This window comes from Schistocerca serialis, chromosome 3 (assembly GCF_023864345.2).
Source record: "Schistocerca serialis cubense isolate TAMUIC-IGC-003099 chromosome 3, iqSchSeri2.2, whole genome shotgun sequence".
In the NCBI taxonomy this organism is placed as follows: Eukaryota; Metazoa; Arthropoda; class Insecta; order Orthoptera; family Acrididae; genus Schistocerca; species Schistocerca serialis.
The window spans coordinates 917,385,170-917,408,784 of NC_064640.1; the positions used below are offsets into that span (position 1 = coordinate 917,385,170).

The 23,615-nt window shown below is 44.7% G+C and overlaps 1 pseudogene; it reads right to left on the bottom strand.

Moving 5' to 3' along the window:
- Positions 1-13,724: 13,724 nt before the first annotated feature.
- LOC126471836 (5S ribosomal RNA) lies at positions 13,725-13,842 on the bottom strand (annotated as a pseudogene).
- Between the last annotated feature and the right edge of the window lie 9,773 nt (positions 13,843-23,615).

Below are 23,615 nucleotides of genomic sequence, written 5' to 3' on the forward strand. Positions count from 1 at the left end.
AATCACTTAAATATCTTACCTAGACAAATGTATTCCCGAAATGTCATTACATTAATTATTTTTCGCTGTTGCGACTTTTTTTTCGTCAGCGCAGAGCACTCGTCGTTGTTTGAGCCAGTAATATTTATGCCAATATATAAAAGATCACCAGAATAGATACGTAATGCAAACAGCAGCTCAAGATCAAGCCATCTGTGAGTAGGTAAAAGTGAGATACGAGGGGATTAAAAAACCAAGTTACACGTGTCGTCCCTTACTAAGACAATTGCGCAACGTATGTGGCGCTTTGTCTGAAGAAAGCACAGTACACGTTCTGGGTATCTCGCAGAGACAGTTCTCCTGCGATACAGATAACATGTGCATCACAAGGTAGGAATGAAAAGACTCGGCAACTGTAAACATAATCCTAAATTGAACTCAGCGAGGCAGTACGATTCTTGAGGGCAAAGTCTAAATTGGACAAATATTCATCGTAAAATTCTGGTGGTATATGGACTAAATGTAATGCCGCGTGCAACCGTAATGAAATGATGCCAACAATTGGACCAAGGACGCACAGACGTGGCTGATGCTGAATGGGAAGGAAGGCCGTCGACATGGACCACAGATGAAAATGTCCAGGCAATCGAGGAACTGATTTGACCAGTTGCATGTTTTCCGACGCCGAGGACGGGCACGTAGCGACTCTCGAATGGCTCCGTGAAGAAGGAACTGAACGATTGATAGAACGTTCCGACTATTGTTTACAGACACTGTGTGACTTTGGTGAAAAATAATGCATCTGTGTCACTTTGAAGTGTAGTGTAGCATGCCATATAAGTTGATTGACTTGTCATTGTGATCTATAACATAGTTTTTGAAGTCCCCTCGTAACTGCACTGTTAAGAAACGTAAACATTTCTTCGCGTGAAGGCAGATGAAACTGATGAATGCAATGACTTTTCTTTTGTCACATACTCTTTCGTCCACATGGCTATTCAATGGCTATTCATGCAGAGCAAATCATTATTTTCAGTTCATTAAAATGTCGTCGCTTCTCACGGTGTTCGATCACCACGCATATCGCTATCTCTCAATTCTGACACGCTGTTCTGAACTGTGTATGAAAGTTTCAAACTGTAATTTCTATCCTTGTTTACTACTAGTGGAACTTTGAGAATTTTGAATGCCAGAAACAGTGAAAATGTTTATTTGGTTCAAAAATGGCTCTGAGCACTATGGGACTTAACATCTGTGGTCATCAGTCCCCTAGAACTTAGAACTACTTAAACCTAACTAACCTAAGGACATCACACACATCCATGCCCGAGGCAGGATTCGAACCTGCGACCGTAGCAGTCGCGCGGTTCCGGACTGAGCGCCTAGAACCGCGAGACCACCGCGGCCGGCGAAAATGTTTATTTCTTACTGTAAATACAGTAAATAAATTCAATACGGTGTTGGCCCACCCTTAGCCTTGATGACAGCTTCCACTATCCCAGGCATACGTTCAGTCAGGTGCTGTAAGATTTCTTGGGAAATGGCAGCCCATTCTTCACGGAGTGCTGCACTGAGGTGAGCTATCGTTGTCGGTCGGTGAGGCCTGGCACGAAGTCGGCGTTCCAAAACATCCCAAAGGTGTTCTATAGGATTCAGGTCAGGACTTTGTGCAGGCTAGTCATTTACAGCGGTGTTATTGTCGTGTAACGACTGCGCCACAGGCCATGCATTACGAACAAGTGCTCGGTCGTGTTGAAAGATGCAATCGCCGTACGCGAATTGCTCTTCAACAATGGGAAGCAAGAAAGTGCTTAAAACATCAATGTACGCCTGTGCTGTGATATTGTCACGCAAAACAAGAAGGGGTGCAAGCCGCCTCCACGAAAATCACGACCACACCATAACACCACCGCCTCTGAATTTTTTTTCTTTTGACACTACACACACTGGCAGATGACATTCACCTGGCATTCGCCATACGCACACCCTGCCATCGGATCGCCACATTGTGTACCGTGATTCGTCACTCCACACAACGTTTTTCCACTGCTCAATAGTCCAATGTTTACGCTCCTTACACCAAGCGAGGCGTCGTTTGGCATTTACTGGCGTGATGTGTGGCTTATGAGCAGCCGCTCGACCATGATATCGGCCGGCCAGTGTGGCCGAGTGGTTCTACGATCTCAGATTCGAATCCTGCCTCGGGCATGGATGTGTGTGATGTCCTTAGGTTAGTTAGGTTTAAGTAGTTCTAAGTTCTAGGGGACTGATGACCTCAGCAGTTAAGTCCCATAGTGCTCAGAGCCATTTGAGACATTTGATTACGCAGGAGACCATATCCTTCGCATTCTTGTCCAAATGAGCGAAACCGAGCTGCTATCCGAACGTTAAATTCTGCCATTACTTTTACCGTAGAACTCAGACACAAACTCCATCCGAACAGGCTTCGGAAGATCCAATGGATCGACCGACCGCCGTGTCATTCTCAGCCGATAGGCGTCATTGGATGCGGGGAACGTGCTTGTAGACAGCACACTGCTCTCCCGGCTGTTGTCACTTCACGAGACCGGAGCCGCTACTACTCAATTAAGTAGTTCCTCAATTGGCCTCACAAGGTTCAAAATGGTTCAAATGGCTCTGAGGACTATGGGACTCAACTGCTGAGGTCATTAGTCCCCTAGAACTTAGAACTAGTTAAACCGAACTAACCTAAGTACATCACAAACATCCATGCCCGAGGCAGGATTCGAACCTGCGACCGTAGCGGTCTTGCGGTTCCAGACTGTAGCGCCTTTAACCGCACGGCCACTTCGGCCGGCGCCTCACAAGGGCTGAGTACACCCCGCTTGCCAACAACGCTCGGCAGATCCGGACGGTCGTCCACCAAAGGGCCCGACATTGCTTAACTTTGGTGGTCTGACGGGAACCGGAGTTGCCACTGCATCGATGCCGTTCGCTTTATCGCAGCATTGAACACGATGTTTCTGCGTGTTTGCAAGATTTGGATAATAACGGACACAAAAACTGATTACTTTTTAACCAAAACTATTCATTATTACATTTCATTATGATTGACCTGTTTGTATACCATAACGCTTAGATAAGGTGGTGAGCTCGAGGAGGACGGAATTCGTGTGCCAGCTTAGGACCTTTGGCTTCGCACACCTCCATGCATCTGTTGAACGTTGCAACGAGGTTTCTTCCCCTCCTGTCGCTGTGTCCGCGTGCATCGAAAACCGACACACACGGACCGATACCTGCACAAACTATCAAACCACCACCCGAGTCCGAAAAGAGGCATGATTAATACGCTCGTAACGAGAGAAGGACGAATATGTGAGCCGCAGCACGTCATACGAGAAATGCAACAGCTGAAAGTGTTCTGAGGAGCAACTATGTTAGAAGTGTAACAGAGCCAAACACTCAGCGAAGTAAGGAACCAGAAAAAGAAATGTCCGGTACGGCCTTTCTGGCATACATTCCCAAAGTGACGGACAGATTCGGCCGTATATTGCGCAAACATGGAGTAAAGACGATTTTCAAACCGACAAGGAAGATCAAAGAGTGTCTTAGATCGGCAAAAGAGCAAAGGGACCCACTTGCAATGTTGGGAATATACCGTATACCATGCACATGCGAAAAGTTTATGTCGGAATGATTGGGCGATCAATTAACACCAGGATCAAAGAGCATAAGCGACATTGCAGGTTGGGGCAGGTGGAGAAATCGGCCGTGGCAGAGCACGCACTGAGTGAGACCGACCACGTAATAAAATTCGCCGACACGGAAGTTCTGGCTGTAGAGAAGCACTATCACACGCGCTTGCTCAGAGCAGCTATAGAAGTACGAAAACACGCGAACAGGTTCACCAACAAAGAGGAAAGCCTTAAGGTAAACGGATCCTGGCTTGCGCACTGCAGCGAACGACCGTCGCAGGTAGCAGGAGGAGAACCGCACCGGAAATGACCGCGTTGAAGCCCTCGGACGTTGGCGCGTCAGGTACATATGGTCTGCGGCCGCGATCTCGGCTCCAGTTCACCACCGGCAATGGAGGGTGAAGCTTTGACTATGCCAGCCACTCGTGCTGGCGAAACGTCAGTAAAATCATTAGATTAACGTCGGCCGAAGAACCCGAGACAAGCCAATAGGCAGTTTGTCAACAAGTGGCCACGAAAGCCTTAACAATTTTGTAATACACACACAGTTAAAACACAAATATGCACAAAGCGCTGCTGTATCATTCGCAGATATATGACATACGTAACATTCTTTTCATCAAAAAGGCATCCGCCTTCAATGTGCCAGACCCATGAAGAGCCAAGGTTCATCAGAAGCAGACCTTCGCTAGCGAGATAAACGCCAGGTTCGTTGGCTGGTTGATTCGAGGGAGGGAACAAACAGTGAGGTTGTGGGTCCCATCGGATTAAGGAATGATGGGGAATAAAGTCGGCCGTGCCCTTTCATAGGAACCATTCAGGCATTTGCCTGAAGCGATTTAGGGAAATCACGGAAAACCTAAATCAGGACGGCCGGTCGTGGGTTTGAAACGTCGTCCTCTATAATGCGAGACCAGTGTGCTAACCACTGCGCCACCTCGCCAGCAATAACAAAAAGAGAACTAATAAATACGTTTTCAAATGGTTCAAATGGCTCTGAGCGCTATGGGACTTAACATCTATGGTCATCAGTCCCCTAGAACTTAGAACTACTTAAACCTAACTAACCTAAGGACAGCACACAACACCCAGCCATCACGAGGCAGAGAAAATCCCTGACCCCGCCGGGAATCGAACCCGGGAACCCGGGCGTGTGAAGCGAGAACGCTACCGCACGACCACGAGATGCGGGCTAAATACGTTTTGAAGTCACCTCTACCAATCACAGTTTGTCAGCATTCACCTTAAATTTTACTTTTGCTTTTTATTCGAAGCATACAATGACTTTTCCCGTGTTGTCGTCTTGGCGCGTGTTGCAAAAAGCCTTGGCAGAAAGAGGAGTCCAGCATATCTCATGAGAATGTTACTTCTTTCAACAGCTTGCTTTTCCTGCTAGTATTTAAAAAGTAACACGCATTAATATTAGATAAGAGAATAAAAGAACACTTTTTTCGTACTGCTCTACTGAGCCTTATCCTCACGCGTTTCGCAGCATATGTCAAGACAATAATATCATAGAAAGATCATTGTATACTTGGACTAAATGCATTTGTGTTTTCATAGATCTCTGTGGATGAAGTTTACAGTTCGAGACAGACAGCAATAATTAAATTTAAGGAAGACACCAACAAATCGGGACTGGAAGTGGTGACTGTAAAATGTATTTAGTAATCTTATTTATAACAAAGGTATGCGTGAATATCGACAGTAATAATTGCTTGGCAGCCACAAACATGGACGGCCTTATTCCAAGTATATCTTCAGTTATCCTCAGTAATAATTAATTTATGGTCAAAAGGACGGCGTCTATATTAAAATATGATTGCCTTTCGTTCGACCGTGTGCTGCCGATATGCAGGATTGCTTCAAGAGACTCTGCGCAGCTGTTGTTGGGTGGCTGAATACTTGAGGCCACTGGTATTCCTCGGATGTGCGGAAGATCAAGGTTCATGAGAATGTTACTTCTTTCAACAGCCTGGTTTTCCTGCTATTATTTAAAAAGTAACTCGCATTAATAGTATATAAGAGAATAAAAGAACACTTTTTTCGAATTGCTCTACTGAACCTTTTCCCCACGCGTTTCACAGCATATACCAAGACTTCCTAGCTACAACCGACTGACCTGCATTTGTGGGCGTCATGTTCCCGTGACCTTCTCTTTCGTACAGTCCGCGAAGCATGTTCCCGAAGAAGCACCAGACCACTTAAATAGCCTCCTGTGGTGGACGAGTTATGATCTTTGCCTTGTCCTGATCTATCACTTTGTAGTGCTTGAGACACCCCCTCAACCAGCATCGTAGTTAACGTTACTGAAAGTGCGTTAACAAAACTAATGCCATGGACAAAATTTCTGGCAGGACCAATCTGTAGGAGGTGTCCCGCAAGGGATGGTCAGTATTCAGGAATATGACAGGAACGATCATTCGAAGCAAAACAGTCTAGCAAAAACGGGGTCTAAAATGCGTCCGTTAAGATGGTTCAAATGGCTCTGAGCACTATGGGACTTAACATCTGAGGTCATCAGTCCCCTAGAACTTAGAACTACTTAAACCTAACTAACCTAAGGATATCAGACACATCCATACCCGAGGCAGGATTCGAACCTGCGACCGTAGCGGTCAAGACCGCCCGGCCACTCCGGCCCGCGTGCGTTAAGAATTGTGGGCATTTCTTCATCTTAGAAACAATGTTCTTCTACTGCAGGCCCTTTGCATTCCATATTTTGAGATATGGTAGTATGGACCAAAACAAGAAAATAAAGTCCAGTAAAGATGGGCACTAGAGAGCGTCTTCCACCTAGAGGCTATGAAATCCGTTTCTTCTACTAAACAAGTGTTCATTGCTCTTAAGGTATGCATTTTAGAGCCCATGTTTACTAGATTTCTTTCGCTTCGAATGATAGTTCCTGTGATATCCCTGAATTCTGACCATCCATCCTGGGAACACCCTGTATAGGACCTACTGGTGTCGTCTGACCCACAAGTATAACGCATCTGCGTGTACCGTTTTCAGAAAGTTTATATCCATCATTTCCGTCGTGGATCTTCCTTTCGGGTTGTGGTTCAGAATATTGTTGGGTGGTTTTCCATCTGTCAAACTGTTATATCTCTCTACTCAGCTTCCTCATTAGTGGCATGTAATTCTACTTATTTCGAACATTTTCATTTTTTATTAAAACTCTTATTGTGCAGCCCTTTATTCACGTCAAGAATCTCTGTTACTTGTTATTTGATGTCAGCAAAAAAAAATGTTCAAATGTGTGTGAAATCTTATGAGACTTAACTGCTAAGGTCATCAGTCCCTAAGCTTACACACTACTTAACCTAAATTATCCTAGGGACAAACATACACACACCCATGCCCGAGGGAGGACTCGAACCTCCGCCGGGACCACCAGCCTCACAGTCCATGGCTGCAGCGCCCTAGACCGCTCGGCTAATCCCGCGCGGCCGATGTCAGCATTCTTTTTACTTATTCAGCTCTCTGTTCCACACAACTTAAATAGAAACACGATAGTTTTATAAAACGTAATTTTTGTGTCTTTTGGGTTTGGTAGTTAATATTCTGTTTCTTGAAATTGGACAGTTTTTCATCTACACCATTATCATAATAGCCCAGATACTGAAGTGCGAAATCTGTTTAATTATCTTGTAATTAATTGCTGTATTCGACCACGCTGGACATTTACCTTAATAGGCCATACCTTTCGGATTATGTAATGAAATTTGTAGTTATAATGCTGTACTGGACTACAACCTCCATAAACCAGGAACCTTGCCGAAGTGGGATGTCTTGCTTGCCTCACCGATGCAGTTAAATGTATCGTATGTGCAACCACAACGGAGAGATACCTGTGAAGGGGCCAGACTAATCCGCGGTTCCTGAACAGGGATAGCAGCCTATTCAGGAGTTGCAGGTGGGCCAATCTGGATGACTGACTAATCTGCCCTTGTAACATTAGCCAATATGGCACTGTCGTGCTGGTATTCCAAACAGAAGAAACCAAGGGGAAAATACAGCCGTGATTTTTCCCGAGGTCATCCGGCTTTATTCTACGCCCTAATGATCCGCTTGGGTAAAATATTCCAAAGGTAAAATAGTACTTCATTCTGATCTCCGGGAGGGGACTGCTTCGGGGGAAGTCGTCATCAGAAAAAAAAACAAGACTGACATTCTACCTGTCGGAGAGTGAAATGTTAGATCCCTCAGTCAAATAGGGAGGTTAGAGAATTTAAAAAAGGATTGGCTGAAGTTAGACGTAATAGGAATTAGTGAAGTGCGATAGCAGGAAGAATAGGACTTCTGGACAGTAGAAACAGGGCTATTAAAAAAATTAAACAGGAACAATGCAGGAGTAGGTCCAATAACGACTAAGAAAATAGGAATGCGTGTAACCTACTATGAACAGCGCCGTGAACGTGTTATCTAGCCAAGAGAGACACAAGGCCAGTACCCACCACGTTAGTACAAGTTTATATGCCAAGTAACTCCGCAGATGATGTAGAGACTGAAAAAATGTATGAAGAGATAAAGAAAATAACTCTGATAATTATAGGAGATGAAGATTTAATTGTGATGGGTGACTGGAATTCGGTAGTAAGAAAGGGAAGAGAAGGAAAAATACTCGGAGAAATAGACTGGGAGAACTTCCCCTCCCCTCCCCTGCCACGATCCCCATCCGCCCACTCCACAGAGCTCTGGATGCAAAAGGTTTGAGTTCGATCACTAGCATGTTTAATTTGTTAAAACAGCACATTTGAGTTATTGCGATTATGCCAATCCGTCTACGTCAGTGTCATGAGGAACCGGTAGCGCTGTTGGGATAATAATAGCGTGAAATGTTGTGCATTCGATTCTCGTAATGCTTTTTCTCTTAAATGTCATCTGTTTTCCGTGAATTTTGGGATTCGGCGTAGTGAGGTTGTGGTTGTGACATACGTGCGCGAACACACACACACACACACACACACACACACACACACACACACACACACACACACACACGCATAAGACAGAACGGACGATCTTTATAATGGTGTTCCACCAAGGTTTTAAACAGCAGATTAACAAACAGCGTAATGAATTATAGCTCTGGGAGTCCACCGTTCGACGTAATGAAATTCTTAACACTCATGCACGGATGCTAACCGTTCCGTAACATATTCTTCGTGACAGTTCTCCAGTTCAAATAATTGCAATTTATGGAGCAACAACGAATCATTTCCGCTGATGGCTGTAGTGCAAAACAATTTACTGCTCACATAATCAGTTTACAGAGCAGGTTAAACGGTAGAGGGCTCCAAACAACTGTGCCGCAGCAATACACGCGTCGATTGTCGATGACCGACAACCGGCTGACGTCTCTGACCGGCAACACGAAGCAGTTAATTGACCGAAATGTCGGTCAGAGGAAAAGTAATGTTACAGGACTGCATTTGGAAAATATAAAATTCCAGTATAAAGGAGACATTACGACAGAGACGTCCGGGATGTCCAAACGTCTCTCCAGTACAACATACAATTATTTAGGAAACTGGTCGAGCGGTTCTAGGCGCTACAGTCTGGAACCGCGTGACCGCTACGGTCGCAGGTTCGAATCCTGCCTCGGGCATGGATGTGTGTGATGTCCTTAGGTTAGTTAGGTTTAATTAGTTCTAAGTTCTAGAGGACTAATGACCTTAGAAGTTAAGTCCCATAGTGTTCAGAGCCATTTGAACCATTTAGGAAACGTCCGACTCCGCTGTGTTGCAGCCGTTACGACAGCGGGTTGGAGACATCCGTCAGTGAAAGCTACCTCGTCGACAGAAGCAGAAAGGTCAACCGTGACCGTATGTCTCCCGCGGATCAATGACTACAGAACGTCATACTATCACGTACGAATGATATGTTTACGAAAGGAAAAATAATTTTTACTGGCGAAACTATCCACCACGCTCGTAATGACCAGGACATGGGCTATCGGAAAAGGAAATACTGTCTCAGAAGGTGGATAATGAGCCTTTGCTGAGGCTGCGTAATTAGCTGTTTGCTGACGGTATTTCCAGAAGCGCAAATATTGCAACGGCCGTTTATTTAAAGAATTATTGTTATTTGATGAGAAGCGATGACTGATAGCTGTTGACTCGTACTACAGACGTTGCTAGATGCGTTCGTTTGACGCGCTTACACCCAAACCTCCAGATGTCAAGACACTCAGGTCCGTACTAAACGCCGGCCGGAGTGGCCGTGCGCTTCTCGGCGCTACAGTCTGGAGCTGAGCGACCGCTCCGGTCGCAGGTTCGAATCCTGCCTCGGGCATGGATGTGTGTGATGTCCTTAGGTTAGTTAGGTTTAATTAGTTCTAAGTTCTAGGCGACTGATGACCTCAGAAGTTAAGTCGCACAGTGCTCGGAGCCATTTGAACCTTACTAAACGTTGTATGTCGGTAGAGTATCAACCAAAACACCGACTTAGTTCATGCTATGTTCTGTCGTCCAGTTGACCGTGCGTAAACGGCAATTAAAAGTAACACCAGAACTACTGTCATTTCTTGTTAACAATATCAGCTTATTCCCAAGAATAAGCAGCTTTTACTCAGTTAATACTCGGCAGAAATCAAACCTGCATTTGGATCGGACTTTCCTAACTCTTGTGCAGAAAGGTGTGCAGTACACTGCTGCATCCATCTTCAATAAGCTACCACAATAATTCAAAAATCTTAGCAGTAATCTACGAGCTTTCAAATTGAAACTGTAGAGTTTCCTCATGGGTCACTCTTTCTATTCTATCGAGAAGTTCCTTGAAAAAGTAAGCTAATTCTTCTTGTATTGTTGATTGCGTTTACTTAATCTTATGGATTGACTTTTTTCGGGTTCATAAATATTTTATTTTCATCTGTTATTACTTTTGTGTTGTAATTTCATGTACTGACACGTTTCATGACCTTGGAGATTTTCTCCTCAATTTGGTACTACCGAAATTGACGTGTAAATAAAATCAAAAAATTAAAAATACAGCGCTGCGGTCGGCAACTCCTATATAGGACAACAAGTATCTGGAGCAGTTGTTATATCGGTTACTGCTTCTACAATGACAGTTTATCAAGATGTACGTGCGTTTGAACGTACAAACATCAACTCTCCAACAAAGCTGCGGCCGGAAAAAGATCATGCAAGAACGGGACCAACGACGACTGAGGAGAATCGTTCAGCGTGACAGAAATGCAACCCTTCCGCAAATTGCTGCAGTTTTGAATGCTGGGCCATCAACAAGTGTCAGCGTGGGAACCATTCAACGAAATATCATCGATATGGGCTTTCGGAGCCGAAGCCCCACTCGTGTACTCTTGATGACTGCACGACACAAAGCTTTACGCCTCGCCTGGGCCCATTAACACCGACAGTGGACTGTTGGTGATTGGAAACAAGCAGGCTGGTCGGACGAGTCTCGTTTCAAATTGTATCGAGCGGAAGGAATTGTACTGGTATGGAGACAACCTCATGATTCCATGGACCCTGCATGTCAGCAGGGGACTGTTCAAGTTGGTGGAGGCTCTGTATCGGTGTGGTGGGCGTGCAGATGGAGTGATATGGGACCCCTGATAGGTCTAGTTACGACTCTGACAGGTGAAACGTACGTAAGCATCCTGTCTGATCACCTGCATCTATTCGTGTCCATTATACATTCCGGCGGAATTGGGCAATTCCCGCAGTACAATGCGACACACCACACGTCCAGAATTGTTACAGAGTGGCTCCAGTAATACTCTTCTGAGTTTAAACACTTCCGTTGGCCACTAAACTCACCAGACATAAACATTATTGAGCATATCTGAGATGCCTTGCAACGTGCTGTTCAGAATAGATCTCCACCCCCTCGTACTCTTACGGATTTATGGACAGCCCTGCAGGATTCATGGTGTCAATTCGTTCCAGCACTACTTCAGACATTTATAGAGTCCATGCGACGTCGTGTTCCGGCACTTTTGCGTGCTCATGGCGGCCCTGACGATATTATGCAGGTGTGCCATTCTTTGGCTCTTCAGTGTACGTCTGGTGTGTCATATACACCATTAGTGACAGTACGTGTGCCATATGGTACGAATCTCTTATCAACGCACCTAATTTGTACGCCTCGTAAGTGAGTAGGTTATGCCTCTATGCACGATTTGGGTATTTGTATGATTGTGGATGTAGTCACTCCCATGGAAATGATGCAAAAGGAAAAGTTTGTCACATAGTCTGCAACAAATGAACGCAAGAGTTTCACAGTCACACACTTTCTCTGTGCTCTGTCAAAACATGTTTTTAACGTTTTTGAAGTTGCTTTCCGTTTTGGAAGTTTTATCTTTTGAATTCCTGTGTTGTAACATAATTCACACCCGTTTATTTGTTGTTTTCATTTCTGTGAGGCTTCTATGTGGTATCTCGTCTGCTCTCACTATTCATCACATTTATTTGTGGCGATAATGTGTTCTTACCATAGTCTATAACTAATGTATAGTATGAGAACTGACAAGACTATAGAAAGAGAGCAAACATTTCAATGACTGGACGGACAGTTCATAATGTCGTGGCATAAGGAAGTCTTGAACACGACTCCTCCGATTTGCAGTCCAACACCGTGACCACTTAAACCACGACGTTTAGTGTTCCAGTTTTTAAGGCTGGACCGTTCACTGTTACTATTTTGCCTTTTTTTCACAGGTAAGTGCATCTTCTTCCTGTTTTCATGCTTGATCTGCCTTCAGTTCTTGACGGGCTATTCACTGAGCTAGCTTACCAATAAATCTGAAGGAGGTGCGATGGGGAGTTTCCCTTGTCAAAATAAACACTGAAGAAAGCAAACCCACGTTTGTAGCATTTGGAGACTTAAAGAAAGCTTCCGTCAACTTTGACTGGAATACGCTCTTTGAACTCTTACGGTAGCATGGATAAAATACGAGGGTTGGAACTTAAATAGTGGCAACTATTTATTCACAACCGATACGGAAGAGTTACATGTTTGCACCTGTTACTGTCCTTCAAAGTAGTCACCAGCGTTGTGTAGAACCCGTTGCCAGCAATGTGGAAGGCGTAGTATACCGTTAGTAGAGCCTGTTCTGTTGATGGTGCAAATGGAGCGGTCTACTGCCTGTCGAATCTCTGAAACAGTTTTGAAGCGAATGGCACCAAGTGGTTCCTTCATCTTCGGAATCAAATCAAAGTCACAAGGACGTAAGTCCAGGGAGTATGGTGGACGGTACAGTACTTCGCAGTCCCACCGACCGAACGGAGCAGCCACATCGTGCGCTGTATGCGCCCGCGAATTGTCGTGCAAAATGATGGGTGGGTTGCGCAGAAAGTGTCGCCGCTTCTTTCGCAAAGCTGGTCGCAGGTAATACTGTGCACTGACGGTCTGCCGTGGAGGAATGTAATGCGTTAGGATAACACCATCACAGTCGTACACGAGAATCACCATAATTTTAGACCTCTCCAATCGCACCATCAACAGAATAGGCTCTGCTAACGGTAGGCCTTCCACATAGCTGGCAACGAGTTCTACACAACGCTGGTGACTACTTTGAAGGACAGTAACAGGTGCGAACAAGTAACTCTTTTGTAACGATTGTGAATAAATAGTGCCACTATTTAAGTTCCAACCCTCGTACAATGAGCGAAAGGCTATCCAGAACTTGTACAGATATCACAGTGAAAGCGAAGCTGTAGTTGAGAAGGGAGTGAGTGTTACAGCGAATCCCTGTTGTTATTCAATCTGTACACTGAGAAAGCTGTCAAGGACACCAAAGAGAAATTCGGAGTGGGAATTAAAGTTCACGGACAAGAAAAAACTTAGCTGGTAACACTGTAATTCTGTCTGAAACGCCTAAGAAGTTCGAAAATTTAACTGAACGGGTAGAGAGAGAGAGAGCACTCCGTCTTCAGGCCACAAGTGGCCCATCGGAACCATCCGACCGCCGTGTCATCCTCAGATGAGGATGCGGATAGGAGGGGCGTGTGTTCAGCACACCGCTCTCCCGGTCGTTATGATGGTTTTCTTTGACCGGAGCCGCTACTATTCGGTCGAGTAGCTCCTCAGTTGGCGTCACGAGGCTGAGTGCACCCCGAAAAATGGCAACAGTGCATGGCGGCCCGGATGGTCACCCATCCAAGTGCCGGCCACGCCCGACAGCGCTTAACTTCGGTGATCTGACGGGAACCGGTGTCTCCACTGCGGCAAGGCCGTTGCCAACTGAACGGATGGTGTCTTGAAAATAGATAATGAGATGAACACCAATAACAGTAAAACAAGGGTAATGCAGTGTAGTCGAATTAAATCAGGCGATGCCTAGAGAATTAGATTAGGAAATGAGACACTAAAAGTAGCGGTTGAGTTTTGCTATTTGGGCAGCAAGATAACTGATGATGGCCGAAGTAGGGAGGATGTAAAGTGGGGAATGGCAACAGCAAGAAAATAATTTCTGCAAAATAGGAATTAACCATTTAAAATAAATTTAAGTGTAATGCATTTCTCTGGTTTTCCGCCGCATAATGTTGAGTAAATCCCACATTATTTCGTCACAACAACTGTTCGACATCTTTAGGTGATGGTGATGATGTTTGGTTTTTTGGGGCGCTAAACTACGCGGTCATCAGCTCCCGTACAAAGTCCCAATTTTTACATAGTCCAACTTTTTCACAGTCCAATCTAACCACTGACACGAATGATGATGGTGTTGAAATGATTAGGACAACACAAACATCCAGTCTCCGGTAGGTGGTGGTATTACTGTCTTCATTGCTGCGCGAAACGACTGTTGCTGGTAGGCGTGGAAATTCACCCACCACTGGTCAGCATCCAAGGAGCGGCCTTCCGCGTGTGCGCAGTGGTGGGCAGTGATTATGCTGCCGGACGCTGCTGTGTTTAATAGCTGAATAAACTCCCTGCAATGCGCTGCGTCAGATAGGACATCGAAAGTTTTTGCTTCTCCAGTTTTAATTTAATGGCAGCCAGTGTTTAGTTGAAATCTCGCATCGCTATAGCAAACATAAAGTACGATGTTTACTTCTTATCTACACTGAAGAGCCAAAAAAACTATTACACCTGCCTAATATCGTGTAGGTCCCGCTCGAGCGCCCACAAGTGCCCAACCTAGCATGGACTCGATGTCTGAAGTAGTGCTGGAAGGAACTGACACCATGAATCCTGCAGAGCTTTCCATAAATCCGTAAGCGTACGAGAAGGTGGAGATCTCTTCTGAACACCACGTTGCAAGACATCCCAGATATGCTCAATAATGTTCATGTTTGGGGAATCTGGTGGCCAGTGGAAGTTTTTAAACTCAGAAGGGTGTTTCTGGAACAATTCTGGACGTGTGGGGTGTCGCATTGTCCTGTTGGAACTGCCCAAGTCCGTCGGAATGAACACTGGACATGCAAGGATGCAGCTGATCAGACAAGATGCTTACGTACGTGTTGTAACACCTCGGTTCAGTTTACAGTGATAAAAGCTATAGAAAGAATAATTTAAAATTAAGAATAGAATTTTTAGAGGGGAAAATAGTGTAGAATCAGAGTTCGGCAATTGCAGATCAAAATTATAGTATATCAGCAAGTAGTTTAACGTCTAAGTACAGCAAAGCCACCGAAGCTCCGTCATGGAGAAGGCAGTGACGTTAAACTCTTGTGATGAAAAACCTATAAAAAGGGCTGATTGTCATTATTGCCGCCTTTTTTCCTTGATTGTTTCGTTAAAGGGCGGGGAACCCGTGTCAGTCAGCGAGACAATAATTAGACTTTATAGTGTTAAGATTCACGATAAACTGTTAGAATATCACGGAGATTAAAAGTGATGTAGTGTACGATCTCTGACTGTTGGAGCAACGGAGTAGTAAGGGGATTTTAGGACTTTAGTGCTAGATTGGAACTTGACGGACAAATAGACGACAGAAACTCAGATTATCTGCTGATACGAGTGAATTCAGAGGTACCGGTATTCAGATATTAATGTGTGGACTTTTGAAAGTGTCGTGTACCGTTATTTGCGAATCTGGACGTAGAGCGCGTGCATATTGGCATTTGCGGACTATTTAGATTCCTCCAGGCTAGGAATCTTTTAAATAGACCATCATCCATCACCATCTTAATCGTTGAATATAGAGTGAAAGTGAAATACAAGGGTGTTGTACTTATTTCATTTATCTAGTACTAATCAGGGAAGGTTTTACGGAACCAAAGCTATTCAGCAGTAAGTCAGCACCATCTAGCGGAAAGCGTAGGCATTAACTAAGACGCTAACAGAAGTGAACTTTTACGTGTTTCACGGACTGCTTAATATGAACTTTTGTGATTCTTTGACGTCCCACTCCCTCCGAAAGGTGGCGCACGCTGTCTTAATCATATAAAGGGAGAGTTTTAGCTGGGCAAATTAATAAATAAAATCGATATTTACAAGACTCGCAGTAATAGCAAAACACAAGGCCCGCACCTCAACGGAGAGTCGTCGCTGTCACGTCGGGAAGTAAAGCTGGAAAACCTACCGACGATACGTATCTACGAACAGACGTCGACGCGGAGTACCTAAAAAGGGAACCACAAGAGAGCTGGGGATGCTTCAGTGTCACCTGTTAGAGTCGTATCTAGATGTATCAGGGGCTCATATCACTCCAACTGCACACCTCCCACACCACTACAGAGCCTCCACGAGCTTGAACAGTCCCCTACTGACATGCACGGTCCATGGATTCATGAGGTTGTCTCCATACCCATACACGTCCATCCGCTCGATACAGTTTGAAACGAAACTCGTCCGACCAGGCAACATGTTTCCAATCAACAGTCCAATGTCGGTGTTGACGGGCCCAGGCGAGGGGTAAAGCTTTGTGTCGTGCAGTCATCAAAGGTACACGAGTAGGCCTTCGGTTACGAAACCCGTATCGATGATGTTTCGTTGAATAGTTCGCACGCTGGCACTTGCTGATGGCCCAGCATTGAAATCTGCAGCAATTTGCGGATGGGTTGCGCATCTGTCACGCTGAACGATTTTCTTCAGTCGTCGTTGGTCCCGTTCTTGCAGGATATTTTTCCGGCCGCAGCGATGTCGGAGATTTGATGATTTACCGGGTTCGTGATATTCATGGTACACTCGTGAAATGGTCGCACTGGAAAATCTCCACTTTATCGCTACCTCGGAGATGCTGTGTCCCATCACTCGTGTGCCGACTTTAACACCACGTTGAAATTCACTTAAATCTTGATAACTTACCATTGTAGCAGCAGTAACTGCTGTAACAACTGCATAAGACACTTTTTGTCTTATATAGTAGTTGCTGACCGCAGCGCCGTATTCTGCCTGTTTACATATCTCAGTATTTGAATACGCATTCCTTTACCAGTTTCTTTGGCGCTTCATAGTATATTACTAACAAGGGAACTGCCGAGTCCGAATGTCAAAACCCGCCCTGAAGAATATACCGAAAGAAACACTTTGCCAAAATTGTAACTGTCACGACACACTGCAAGTATTTTTTAAAAGATTTTGATGTCTACCAAATTCCTGGCTCGACAGGCACCTGGAGAAGTGTACAATCCTGCCATAGCTGTAGCACAAAGCGCATATACGCGACACAGCGGCTACATATCCTTGACTGACGGCACATCTGTAAACAGATAACATTGCACAACGCGATCGTAATTTGCAAAGCGAATTTCAGTTTCTGTTGATAAATTTCTCTGCCTCAACTGTTCACAGTTGCTATTCGCTCGAATTCGCAACTCATTTAATATCCATAATAATTAGCAGTTGCCTTTGGGGTATCGCTAAGTGTTAACAGTGGTAATAAATCCATCCAATAGGTGTTTTTCATTTTTGTGACAACTACAGGGAATAAAGAAGAAACAGTTTCGTTGTTAGCAAAATATACATTATTCAAACCGTTTTTATAAGCGGTTCTTCATACGGCAGAAATGTTTACAATTAAAAAAAAATAGTATGCTTTAGGAACTAATTTTCTTTTGGTGTATTCTGCCTGTATGAAAAATTTCAGGCTAGGTTTCGGCTTGTTGGACTGGACCATTCCCTTGTAAGCGACTATCCCGGATCCCTATGCAGGTTGCCTACCTAACGGCTGCCATAGGCAACAAAAAATTCGCTATGAATATTTCGCATAATTATTGATCGCCTTTAAAAATTTGAAATATACTCACTCATTAGTCGGACTCGGGCGGGCGGGCTACCTGTGGCTGACCTTACGTCACTACAGCTCTGAGCGAGGCCTACGAGAAAGATAGGCCGCGACGCGTACGTCGCCAAGGTAGGCCAACCTCGCTCGCTCGCTGAATTCAGCAGACAAACTGCGTTTCTACGCGTGTTAACTTGTAACTGCATGTGTATGTACAAACGATAATTTCATCTTCTACTGGAAGTACAATGATAGGAAGGTCTACTAATAATTTGTTGTTCGATTCCCGGCGGGGTCAGGGATTTTCTCTGCCTCGTGATGACGTGTTGTGTGCTGTCCTTAGGTTAGTTACGTTTAAGTAGTTCTAAGTTCTAGGGGACTGATGACCATAGGTGTTAAGTCCCATAGTGCTCAGAGCCATTTTTTGAATAATTTGTTACGACTGTACTGCGGTAAAATGAAATTAAACTCATGCCAAACTGATTATCAGTTGCATAAGTCACCACATCTTTTTTGAAAAAAAGACTGTTACGCGGAAGAGACCAAATGCTATAAACAAGCCGTTATACCATTTATGTTGAGAGTTGATTTTAAATTTTGTCGTACGACTAGTAATCACTAAAATAATCACTAAGACTTCATAATAGCAGATTCCAGTAGAAGATACAAATCTCGTTAGTGCGTACACGCCCCGAGTTAACAGGTTTGAAAAGGCTTTCAGTCTGCTGAGTTGAGCGAGCGAGCGAGCTCAGGCCTACCTTCGTGGCGTACGCGCCGCGGCCTGTCTTTCTCGTGGACCTCGAGCTCTGAGTTACGCAAACATGCAGTCGAGCTACGACTCACAGAGATGTACACCGGTACCTCCCACAGGGAACGTCTCAGAGTGCCATGAGAGCTGCAACACCAAGAAGTGTCGCTTCTTGGCTTTTACCAAGTTCAATGTGAACTTTTTTCTTTTTTTTTAATTTATGACAACTATAGTCATATCACCGACAAAATTTACATTCTACATTAAAAGTTTAATACAGGTATTATGGTTAGAAACTCTTTATTTGCTTTCAGGCAGCATAATTGAAGGAGCGCAAATACCCGGACCTCATTCATCCAGTATTCGAGAATGAGACCTCTTAGCGACCTCCAGTAAACTTAACACATAATTTCAAACCTATACAAAGCTTTTTTCCGCTGACTCACTCCCACCACACAAAATTACGAAGGGAAAAAGTTTATCGCTTACTACATTTTCGCTGTTCGTGCAGTAAAACTGCAGCATCGGACATGACGTTTCAATTTATTCTTTACTGACAGTTCTATTCACAACACAGTTTACAAACACTACCCACATATACTACTTTAGCCACTTCGCACAAACCTCAAAAAAAAAGTGTGTGAAATCTTATGGGAGTTACCTGCTAAGGTCATCAGTCCCTAAGCTTACACACTACTTAACCTAAATTATCCTAAGGACAAACATACACAACCATGCCCGAGGGAGGACTCGAACCTCCGCCGGGACCAGCCGCACACACAAACCTCAAGTTTACTTTCAAACATTTGCAAACTTTTTCTCGCTCACATCCTTAACGTGCAATATTTGACACATTAACTCATTTGTAAAGCTCTTTCGTACATGGCAGTTCGATTATTTAAATAATCGCTGGTTAGTCGTTTTACTCTAACACGCGAATCTCCAGATGTCAGACTCTCAGCCCGGTCCCAACCGTTGTACGCCGATAGAGTATCAATCAATGTGCTGTCGTCCAGTAGAACATACGTGAAAGGTGGTTAAAAGTAACACCAGAACTGCAAAGCCAGCAAAAACGTATCTGTGAACAATAAAAAAAATGGTTCAAATGGCTCTGAGCACTATGGGACTTAACTGCTGAGGTCATCAGTGTCCTAGTACTTAGAACTACTTAAACCTAACTAATAACCTAAGGACATCACACACATCCATGCCCGAGGCAGGATTCGAACCTGCGACCGTACCAGTCACTCGGTTCCGGACTGAAGCGCCTAGAACCGCTCGGCCACCGCGGCCGGCGTATGTCATTATATTTTGGGGTAACTCTTCCCATTCTAAAAGGATATCTTTGGCTCAGAAACGGGCGGTTCGGGCAATAAGTGGTGTAAGTTCGCGAACTTCTTGTCGACCCCTATTCACTAGTCCGGGTATTTTGACATTGGATTCTCAATATATATATATATATATATATATATATATATATATATACATAATTTACTGTCGTTTCTTGTAAACAATATCAGCTTATTCCCAAGAATAAGCAGCTTTCACTCAGTTAATACTCGGCAGAAATCAAACCTGCATTTGGATCGGACTTCTTTAACTCTTGTGCAGAAAGGTGTGCAGCATACTGTTGCAATTGCCCGCCCGGTTAGCCGTGCGGTTTAACTCACGACTTTCCGGGTGGGAAGGAACGCCTGTTCCCCGGCACGAATCCGCCCGGCCGTCTTGGGTCGAGGTCCGGTGAGCCGGCCAGTCTGTGGATGGTTTTTAGGCGGTTTTCCATCTGCCTCGGCGAATGCGGGCTGGTTCCCCTTATTACACCTCAGCTACACTATGTCGGCGATTGCTGCGCAAACAAGTTCTCCATGTACGCGTACACCACCATTACTCTACCACGCAAACATAGGGGTTTCACTCGTCTCGTGTGAGACGTTCCCTGGGGGGTCCACCGGGGACCGAACCGCACAATAACACTGAAAGACTGGTTCGGTGTGGGGCGGCGGAGGGGTGAAGTGGACTGCGGTAGTCGTCGTGGGGTTGTGGACCACTGCGGCTGCGGTGGGGACGGAGCCTCTCCGTAGTTTCTAGGTCCCCGGTTAACATACAATGCAATAGAAAATACTGCTGCAGCCATTTTCTATAAGCTACCACATGAATTCAAAAATCTTAGCAGTAATCCACGTTCTTTCAAATCGAAACTGAAGAGTTTCCTCATGGGTCACTCCTATTCTGTTGAGGAGTTCCTTGATAAATTAAGCTGATTCTTATGTTATATTGTTGACTGCGTTTACTGAAACTTATGGTTCTTTTGGGTTCATAAGCTTTTATTTTTATTTGTTATTACTTTTATGTTGTAATTTCATGTACTGAAACATTCTATGACCTTGCAGATCTTCTCCTCAATTTGGTCCTATGGAACTTGACGTGCAGATAAATAAAAGCTCACGTGGGTGAGTGGGCAGAGCATGAGACGGTCGTACCGAAGGTACTACGTTCAAGATCAGCTGGTGAAATTTGTTTTGACTATTTATGCGTGAAACTGTTATATGAGAGAACATTTTCCTGACTTGTAACAGGAGGTTTCGGAGTTTGTAGCAATGTTCTTTTGGCAGTCTGCTTTCGCTTCGATAGCTGAAAATAGCAAACCTATAAAGTACATTTGTATAGATAGGTGTGGTGTTCTGTCGGGCATGTGCAACAGAACACCATTCTGTATTCTCATGCAATCCAACATCGGGCCACTGTCCCCGAATGTCCCAGAAATCTGGGTACTGTACGATTTGACCAGTCGGCCGCATAGAGATCTACAATCATCCCCTTTTGAAATTCTGTCAGTTACTGACACACTATGTCACTCGGGCACGTGGCATCTCTGTTTCCTTCACTGCGACCATCCAACGTTTGACGCGCCCCTTATATGTCATACCTGGGCTGGTAGCAACACTATTGCATTTTGGTGGCCATTCTAGCCGTCACAGAGAACTGCAGCTCTAATTATTTATACACCCACCGATGTCGTGTACATGTAAGAAGTTACACTGATATTCGACCATGTCTTCTGGGTGCTTCACTTTTTCTTCGGACAGTGTGTTCCTTTCACTTTTCCGCTATGCTTTCTGTGCTTAGTACTGGCTGTCCATCTGAGCAGCTCTTGATATTCGCGCAGATTCTTCTGTTTTAGCAATAGTTTGCTTTAAGCTTCCTATAAGTGGCACCTATTTCTCCCATAGTCGTGCATGCTTGTACAGTTTTGCACTTCCCCTCCAGCCATTCCTGCTTTGCACTTTTTCATTTTCTGTCAAGGTATTTTGGACGTTTGTATTCTCTTTTACCTAATTCATTTTCTCCATCTTTATACTTTCTCTTCTCGTCAGTTAAATTCAATAACTCGCAAGGATTTATATTCTAGGCCTTGCCGTTTTGTCTATTCGAACAACTACTACATTCAGTGCCGGCCGGAGTGGTCGAGCGGTTCTAGGCGCTTCGGTCTGGAACCGCTCGACCGCTACGGTCGCAGGTTCGAATCCTGCCTCGGGCATCGATGTGTGTGATGTCCTTAGGTTAGTTAGGTTTAAGTAGTTTTAAGTTCTAGGGGATTGATGGCCTTAGATGTTAAGTCCCATAGTGCTCAGAGCCATTTGAACCACCTTCAGTTCTTCACCTCTCAAAGCTACCCAGTCTTCTTCTATTGTTTTCCTGTTTTAGTCCTTCGTTAACTAACGCTCCCTTTAAAGCTCTCGCCAATCATTGCTTCTTTAAGCTTATGCAGATCCTTTTCATTCGTTTCACCCAGTCTATGTCCTCCTACTATCTTCCCCATTTTCCTGTACCTACTAAAGGATTCCAATTCCCCATCACAATTAAATTTTCGTCTCCCTTAACAATTGTAATAATGTATGACGAAATTCAGATCTCTTCATCATCTACAGAGCTAGTAGGAAAATAGCCTTGTACTACAGTGGAGGGTGTTGATTTTGTAATCCTACGTTACCCCTATTTGATTTCGTATTGATTATTCGTTATTCACCTGCCCAAAAATCTAGCTCTTCCTGCCACCACCGCGCTTCGCTGATTACCACTACAGGCTATTTAACTTCCTCCTGTCTGTCTCTCTTATTAAATTTTCCAACCCACCTACCCAGTTAAGCTATCTAACATTTCTCGCTGAGACCCGTAGTTCACCAGACGTGTATTTGGATCACGGTAAATTCTGTTTTTTAGCAGTCGGTGAGAGCTAAGAAACGGAAAGAGGAAAAAGGGGTGGAATGGGTGTAGTGATAAGTTTACTTTATACACCACTTCCTGTGCGAAATGACATTCCTTTTTGCGTGTACCTCTCAACCATCACACCGCAAGGGATATTTCTGATACGGATTTTTGTTAGACAGAATACTGCGACTGCGAAGAGTGAAAAAAAAAATGTTTAAGGTTCTGGATGCGCGTCTGTAATGCTGACCGCACTGAAAACTTCCTACAGACGTTCCCACCGCGAAAACAAAGAGCAGGCGGCGAGCAGGACCGCACAAAGCGAAGGAAGCAAACGGTAGCGCCGCCTAACGCCAGCGCCTAGCGCCTAGCTCAACGTGGGTCTCACGCTGTCACCATGTCCCGTGTCCCTCAGGCCGCGACCTTGCTCCGCCCACGCGTTCCCACGCTGCTGAATTGTCGCACAGTTGCGGGAGGACGCTGCCTGTCCACCACACACCGGAGGCACCTAGTTGATTTGTCCCATGTCTACGGCTTTAGTGTGCCGCTCGATACGACCTAGCTGGTGCCTTTTAAAACAATAAATGCAACACACGTAACACTACCGAGTGAAAAGTTGGCTTGTTGCAACAGGCCAATTTAGAACTACGTTTTCTACATCTACATATATACTCCGCTAGTCACCAAGCGGTGTGTGGCGGAGGGCACAATTCGCACCAAAGTCATATTCCCCCCTTCTGTTCCACTCGCGAATCGTGCGAGGGAAAAACGACTGTCTGAACGCCTCAGTACGAGCTCTTATTTCCCTTATCTTTGAGTGATGATCATTACGCGATTTGAATGTTGGTGGTAGTAATATATGCTGTACATCCTCGGTGAAGATTGAATT